Source organism: Equus asinus, chromosome 17 (genome assembly GCF_041296235.1).
Source record: "Equus asinus isolate D_3611 breed Donkey chromosome 17, EquAss-T2T_v2, whole genome shotgun sequence".
Taxonomy (NCBI): domain Eukaryota; kingdom Metazoa; phylum Chordata; class Mammalia; order Perissodactyla; family Equidae; genus Equus; species Equus asinus.
This window is the reverse complement of record NC_091806.1, coordinates 29383699-29392438: the sequence shown is the minus strand read 5'-3', so window position 1 is coordinate 29392438 and position 8740 is coordinate 29383699. Positions and strand designations below refer to the sequence as shown.

At 39.4% G+C, this 8740-nt stretch overlaps 1 pseudogene; it reads right to left on the bottom strand.

Moving 5' to 3' along the window:
- Positions 1-240: 240 nt before the first annotated feature.
- Positions 241-2500, bottom strand: LOC139040626 (olfactory receptor 5AK2-like; annotated as a pseudogene).
- Positions 2501-8740: the final 6240 nt, after the last annotated feature.

The window sequence follows — 8740 nt, the reverse complement described above, 5'->3', positions numbered from 1 at the left end:
TCAAATTTGGAATATATCTGAAATGCAACAAATGCAACAGATAGGTGATCTGTAAAGTCCATACATATTTAATATTTTAAATAACCATGAATAGTACAAGATACGTTTCTCAAACTATATTCAAGGGAAAATTAATCAATGAGATGTGACTGTATTTCCTACATTCTAGGAACATATCCATCAAAAGAGGTAGCATGGTTTAAGATGTGAACATGTTCCAAATTCAGAAACATTAAATTGTCAAACATCTCTACTGGATACTTTCATGTGATGAATCTTAACAATTTTGGACCAATCTGGAAGAATTTCTCCCTTCCCATTTAGAGCTTCTTTTACCTCCTTATTTTTCAAACTATAGATCGGGGGATTCAACTTGGGAATCACAATGCCATCAAACATAGAAGCCACTTACATATTCTCCCAGGAATTATTAGAATGAGGCTGCAAGTTCATGTATGGCAGAGTTCCATAGAAAATGCTGACTTCTCTCAGATGCAAGGCACACATGGAGAAGGCTTCTTTCCTCCCTGCAGTAGAAGACAAAATTAGGATGGTAGCCATGATATAAACGTAAGAAAAGATGATAAACAATACAATGAACACCAAGTTAAATCCCACAAAGACAGCAAACATGATGGTGATGTCAATGTTGGAGCACGGAAGGGTGAGAATTGGGGGAATGTCACATAAAAACTGATTTATGGTATTGGACTTGTGGAGAACAGTGGAAATGTAAAACCGGTGTGTACAAGGATTTATTGAGCCCATGACATTTGAAGTAGCTGCCAACTGGATGCAGGCTCTTTAAGACATAATTATGGCATAGTAAAGTGGGTTACAGATGGCTTCATAGTGGTCCACTGCAAAAGCAAACAGTAGATAACAGACACTCGTCACAAATGTTGCATAAACGACTAACTGTATGACATAGTCCCTGAATCATGTTGATTTCTTTTCTACTGTGAAATTTTGCAGCATCTTGGGAGTGATAGCAGAGGTATAAGAGATATCAACAAAAGTCAAATGTTTTAGGAAAAAGTACATGGGTGTTTGAAGTCTGGAATCTGTCTTGATGAGTAGGATCATTCCAATATTACCCTTCACAGAGGTCATATAGATCACTAGAAATACAATGAGGAAGACATACTGCAACTTCTATTGGGCACCAAATCTGACAGGAAAGAATTCCGTCACTTCGGTGCTTTTTCCTTGTGTCAGGGCTACTAAAGCTTAGAAAGGACCAGGAGGAGAACCAAGAAAGGAAGGGAAATATTGATGACTTCTTGGAGGAAAAATGCTCTTACATTTCATGTCACTTTTTTTGAATGGGATTTTCATGGCAAACACTCCAAACAGAGTTCATTGCTTTCCAAATATTCCTTCTATTTTCTTAATGAGTAATTACCACATAAAAAAGTGATATGTGAGCCATGGATTCACTTTCAAAGTAAATAAGATTTCATAGTAGAAGGCTGATGTCTAATACCTGTATTTCTATGAAATATAGATTAAAACATGTTTCCACTACATTAAACAGTTACCTATATTTGCTAAAGCCATATGTCAGTATTATTTGGTACCTTTTAAATGGCCTATAGTTTTTCTAAGTCATTTATCATTTGAATCCTAATTAATCCTAATCAAATTTAATTAATTTGAATTTAATCCATTCAAATTCCTGAAATTATTAGTAGTCATTATTGAAATTTTCTGACATAGAATCATGATCCACATATGTTTGAAGGCTTCAGGGTGTTTTGATGCTACAGTGCTTAGCATGCAACTGCTATCTAGGTGGCATTCTTCACAAGTCACATAGTCCTCTCATTTTATATATATCCATATATGTATGGATTTCTTAGAAATAGTTTTGCATTTCCCATTGCATTGTTTTGCTTTCTGGGTATATCCAAGCTGCAGGAAAATCATCTTGTAAAAATTTTGTTACTATGTAATGATAGCTTATTTTATTTTAAGTCATGAATCTCTTTGTATTCTACTTTGAGTCATGCTACCTCTGTATCTGGTTATGTAGACAGCTGAGATGTCTTCACCTATGATTTTCCATATACTGCAAGCCCTCAATTCCTTGATTCCAATGTCTTTTCTCTTAAATACCATTCCACATTGCTGAGCAGTACTTTTTGAGGAGTACTATATCATGGACCATTGGTATGGTGGACATTGACTTACTGCTCAACCTTACATTCATCTTTTCTTCTGAGCATGGCATCAGTGCATGGTTTCAACCAAACTTTCTTTTTTTTTAAAGATTGGCACCTGAGCTAACATCTGTGGCCAATCTTTTTTTTTTCTGCTTTTTCTCCCCAAATTCCCCCTGGTACATAGTTGTTTATCTTAGTTATAGGTCCTTCTAGTTGTGGCACATGGGATGCTGCCTCAACGTGGCCTGACAAGCAGTGCCATGTCCATGCCCAGGATCCGAACCAGCGAAACCGTGGGCCGCCGCAGCGGAGGCGTGAACTTAACCTTCGGCCATGGTGCCGGCCCCTCAAACAAACTTTCTTATGTGCGGCCATGATACCAGGTTCTGCCAATAGAACATGGGTAAAAGTAATGAATGCTAATTCTAGGCCTGAACTAGGTCCTGCCTCCTCCCCTCAAACTGGAACCATATGACTTTCTAGTCTTTCTCTTCCTCATCTGTTCCCTGATTATTAACATTTATGGAAACTCTGAAAGCCATGTGTTAGAGTTTCCAGTTTAAATACAGTATACCCAATGAAATTTGAATTGCAGATAGACAACAGATAATTTTTTAGTATAAGTGAGCTATAAATATTGCATGGGAGATATTTATATTAAAAATTACTTAACAAACAATCCTTGATTGGATCCTGAACCTGAAAATAAAACATCTACAAAGGTTGCTGTTGGGAAAAGTGGGGGAATTAGAATGCTGAGTATTTATTACATAACATTATTTTAACAATATTAAATTCCTGTGGTGTGAAAAGTTGGTTATAACAAAGGTTTTCCCTGTTTATCTGTGGCTTACATTTAACTTGGCAGCTTGTGTTTTGATTTGTGAAGTCTGGCAGTCCTACCTGTGTTGCTTATTGCAGTCTCCTACAGGGTTTGTTCCTCAATGACTGTGAGGAGCAGAGTTCCCTTGCCAGAATGCCTTCTTTCTACTACATTTTATGGATTGAGAACTTCTATTGTGATAAGTCACTGAGATTTTGTTTTTTATTTATTATAACAGGTAGTGTGATTTTAATCAACATTCATTGTAGTCTTGATTTTGATTACTCATGAATGACCCTTAGTCTTTTAATGTATAGTAATTTTGAATATTGCCAATATAAGAACTCACTGAATCTTGTGAGTTGTGTTTAAATTTTTCAGAATATACTATTCTTCAAACAAGAAAGTGTAATTAATATATTTCAATGTCATTTTTTGTGTTGTATACCTTATCTTAGAATACCATAACATTTGTTTTTTTGGGCATTAAAAGAAATGATCATTTAAAAAAATTCTCTAAGCCTAACCACCACAAATGTTAAGTGGCAATTGTATATGAGGGTGTTGCTGCAAAATAATAGAATCAATTGTACATGAAGTATCCAAAAAAATATTAAGATTAATATTTTATCAGAAATTTCCCATTTAAATGAAATTTGTCATATTCTGTGTACTTTGGATGGTAAATGTTTAGTACTAGTGATAATACCCTTGATACAATAGATTTTTAGAATTCTGCTTTCATAATTGCTTTCAGAATCTGAATTCTATTTACTTGCACATAAACCAATAGTGGGAATTTTTGTTCCTTGACAGGTAATTCAAAACAAGTGAGAAGGCGGGAAGAATTATTTTTGAAAACCCTATTCATCCTTCTGCTCAAGGCTGCCTCATATAATAGACAACCATAAAACTAAACTGTAAAACATCTCAAAAAGTACATGGATAAAATATAAATGAGATCACTGTACAGTCATACTGAGCGCATAAGCAAGTAATGAAAATGCCTAGCAACTGAAGACTGAAAAGGAACCTGCAAACCAGAATGGTGGTCATGAGAAGTTGCTTGGGCTGCCAAATAGATGCTACTATTACATGAAACATAGGTCTTTTGTTCAGAGAGCTCAGTGGGGGGGGTGGGGGTGGGAGACTTTGTCTTAGATATGCATAGTATAGATGCACCCAAATCTACAATCTCAGTACACAATGGTTTAGAAAAATATTACCCTCATGGAAAACATCTTCTGCTATGTCAAAAAGAATTATCACCTGAGTATTTGTAACTACCACCCTGAATTCACATGAGTTTGGAGTTTAAATTTACATTACTAGATAAAAAATTAACAGAAAAATGTTCAATGAGTGGCTGGTAATTTTCCATACCTTTTAAGCCCTGTTCAATGTACTGAGAAAGCAGCTTGTTTACAAAAGCCAATTATTCTGTCCAAACTCTAGACCTCAGATTATTTCAGCTTGACATTTCAACATGACCTACAAAATCTCCTAATGAAGAGCAAAAACTAAAGCCACAAAATGTCGCTACCTAGGGATAAAAACAGTCAATAATCTTTCTTCTCATGACCGGTATTCCAAAACTTCCTATTAATTGCTGCCCAGAATCCAGCTGTTATCCTCGTTAAGTGTGGGAGCCAAAAACATTGCCCAGTGGATGAAATTGTTAAAACTTATAATTTGGGACCCTTTGCTCAGGCAGTTGTAAAAGAATGCACAAGAGCCATTTGAGTCCCCTTCTCAATGGGACAAACTCAAATGTTAACTCACACCAAAAGAATTTGTGTTCTAACACATCTGGTGATCTATATCAGACTCTGCACCATCTGATTTATTGACAGAAGGACTATGCAGAGCTTGAGACCAGAAAGTGAGGCTGCCCTAAGCCACGATGTGGAATTTATAGCCATGGGGATGCACTGACCAGAGTCCTGTTCTTAGGTTCTGTTAATACTTACACTTCTTCTCCTAACTAAACACATGATAATGAGCCTACACCTTCCTTTCTAGAGATTCGCTCTTTTACCCACAGATGATGCATAAAGTACAGGGAATTATCTTGAGTTTTAAAAATACAATGTATGTTGAACAATGCCTGGGGGCTCTCCCAAACTGCGCACCAGCCCGCCAGCTGCCATGGCAAGCTCCGCTCACCGGGTTCTAGCCCGGGAGAGGCTCAGGATAACCGGAGGTCTCCTGGGAGAAGTCCGGGGCTGGGTGGAACTCCAGCAGCTGGCAACATGGCCTGGGGGAGAAACTCTGAAGTTCCTTCCCGGCGGCGGCAGGCAGGGACTTTGACTGCCATTATCGGAGATGCCCCTCCCAGCTTCCACAACGCCTGGGGCCTCTCCCAAATGGCACGCCAGCCTGCCAGCTGCCACGGCAAGCTCCGCTGACCAGGTTCTCACCCGGGAGAGGCTCGAGACTACCGGAGATCTCCTGGGAGAGGTCTGGGGCTGGGTGGAGCTCCAGCGGCTGGCTGCGTGGCCTGGGGGAGAAACTCTGAAGTCCCGTCCGGGCAGCAGGCGGGGTCTTTGCCTGCCACTAGCAGACAGGCCCTGCCCAGCATCCACAATGCTGGGAGGGTCCAAAAGAGGAGAATCCCAGGCAGGGCAGCAACTGACCAGCTGCCACTGAACTCAAGGTATCTGGCTATCCCCCAGTTAGGGCAATGGGCTCCCCGAGATCCTAGGGGAGAGGTCTGGGGCTGGGTGGAGTTCCAGCAACCTGGCACTGTGGCCCAGGGGGGAAACTCTACAGTCTCACAGAAGCCTCAGCAATAGCTTCTGCACAGCACTAGTAGAGAGCACCCATATGGCAACCACAAGGCTGGAAGACCTTGGGACAAAATTAGCGTAGCTAGGGGAGCTAACCACAGACTGTAGAAAATGCCCATAGCTCTGCTGTGACCCACAGTGGACAAGTGAGATTTTGTGGGTGCCGACAGCGACAGAGCTGCAAATATAAGTGATCCTGCCCCTGGCCGCTGGGAAAGCCCATAAAACCACTGCAAAACCTAAGGACGGACCACGTCTAGGTGGTCTGCAACAGTAGGCACCAGTAGCCTGAAGCCCCCCTGTGACGGCCTCCACAGCTGAAGAGGGAACCCACAGGATCACTGTGACTGCGTGGAGAGGCCCAGGCCCAGTTAGCAACAGCTGTTAGGGTTCCTGGTTGGAGCAGTATAAACAGCTGTCCACCCACCACACCAGTAGAAACAAGTGGAAGCAGAAACTATCTCTATGTGGAGGCACAAGTCTACAACATCAAGCAATATGAAAAAATATATTAAATCTCCAGAACAGAAGGAAAATGACAAACACACAGAAAACAATCCCAAAGACAATGAAATATACAACCTAAATGATGATGACTTCAAAACAGCCATCATTAAAAAACTCAATGAGTTATAAGAGAATTCAGATAGACAACTCAACGAATTCAGGAGCTATGTCACAAAAGAGTTCGATGCTATAAAGAAGAACCAAACAGAAATACTGGAAATGAAGAACACCATAGAGGAGATTAAGAAAAATCTAGATGCATTGAACAGTAGGGCCGATAATATGGAGGAAAGAATTAGCAATTTGGAAGATAGAAATATATAAATGCTGCAGACAGAGGAGGAGAGAGAGCTAAGACTAAAAAGAAATGAGGAAACTCTCTGAGAATTATCTGACGCAATTAGGAGATGCAACCTAAGGATTATAGGTATACCAGAGGGAGAAGAGAGGGAGAAGGGGGCAGAAAGCCTATTGAAAGAAATAATGGCTGAGAACTTCCCAAACCTGGGGAGGGAGATGAAACTTCATGTGACAGAAGCGAATAGATCTCCAAACTTTATCAATTCAAGTAGACCAAACCCAAGACATATAGTAGTGAAGCTAGCAAAAGTCAATGACAAGGAGAGAATACTAAGGGCAGCCAGGCAGAAGAAATTAACCTACAAAGGAACCCCCATCAGGCTTTCAGCACACTTCTCAGCAGAAACTTTACAGGCTAGAAGAGAGTGGAATGATATATTCAAAAATCTGAAGGACAAAAACCTGCAGCCGAGAATTCTCTACCCAGTGAAAATATCCTTCAAATACGATGGAGAAATAAAAACTTTCCCAGATAAACAAAAATTAAGGGAGTTCATTGCCACCAAGCCTCCTATTCAAGAAATGCTCAGGAAAACCCTCATTCCTGAAAAATCAAAAAAAGGAAAGGGACTACAAAACCAAGAGCAAAGGAGATAAGTAGAAGGACAACAACAGAGAGTAGCAGCTCTACATCAGAACAGACTAAACCATGGGACGAGAAACAAAGGAAATTGAAGAGAACTGGAAAACAAGAGATAAAATGGCAGTGGTAGGCCTCCACATTTCAATAATCACTCTAAATGTAAATGGATTGAACTCTCCAATCAAAAGACACAGAGTGGCAGGATGGATCAAAGAACAAGACCCAACAATATGCTGCCTCCAGGAAACACACCTCAGCCCCAAAGACAAACACAGACTCAGAGTGAAGGGACGGAGGACAATACTCCAAGCTAATAATGAACAAAAGAAAGCAGGTGTCGCTATACTAATATCAAAGTAGACTTCAAAGTAAAACAGGTAAAGAAAGACAAAGGAGGGACAGTATATAATGATAAAAGGGACTCTCCACCAAGAAGACATAACACTTGTAAATATATACGCACCCAACACAGGAGCACCAAAATTTGTAAAGCAACTCTTAACAGAACTAAAAGAAGACATCAACAACAATACAAGAATAGTAGGGGACCTCAACACACCATTAACACCAATGGACAGAACATCCAGACAGAAAATCAACAAGGAAATAATAGAATTAAATGAAAAATTAGACCAGATGGACTTAATAGATATATATAGAACACTTCATCCCAAAACAGCAGGCTACACATTCTTCTCAAGTGCGCATGGAACATTCTCAAGAATAGACCATATTCTGGGAAACAAAGCAAGCATCAATAAATACAGGAGAGTTGAAATAATATCAGGCATCTTTTCTGATCACAATGCTATGAAACTAGAAATCAACTACAAGAATAAAGCAGAGAAAGGTGCAAAAATGTGGAGACTAAACAACACGCTACTGAACAAACAATGGATTATTGAAGAAATCAAATATTATCTGGAGACAAATGAAAATGAGAACACGTCATACCAAATCATTTGGGATGCAGCAAAAGCAGTCCTAAGAGGGAAATTCATAGCAATACAGGCTCACCTCACAAAACAAGAGAAAGCTCACATAAGCAACCTCAAACGACACCTAACAGAATTAGAAAAAGAACAAACAAAGCCCAGAGTCAGTAGAAGGAGGGAAATAATAAAAATAAGAACAGAAATAAACGATCTTGAAACTAAAAAGACAATAGAAAGGATCAATGAAACAAAGAGTTGGTTCTTCGAAAAAATTAACAAAATCGACAAACCCTAGGCCAGACTCACCAAGAAAAGAAGAGAGAAGTCTCAAATAAATAAAATTAGGAATGAGAGAGGAGAAATCACAACAGATACCAAAGAAATACAAGGGATCATAAGAGAATACTATGAAAAACTATATGCCAACAAATTGAACAACCTAGAAGAAATGGACAAATTCCTGGACTCTTACAACCTCCCCAAACTGAATCAGGAAGAAATGGAGAATCTGAATAGGCCAATCACAAGTAAAGAAATAGAAACAGTAATCGAAAAGCTCCCCAAAAATAAGAGTCCAG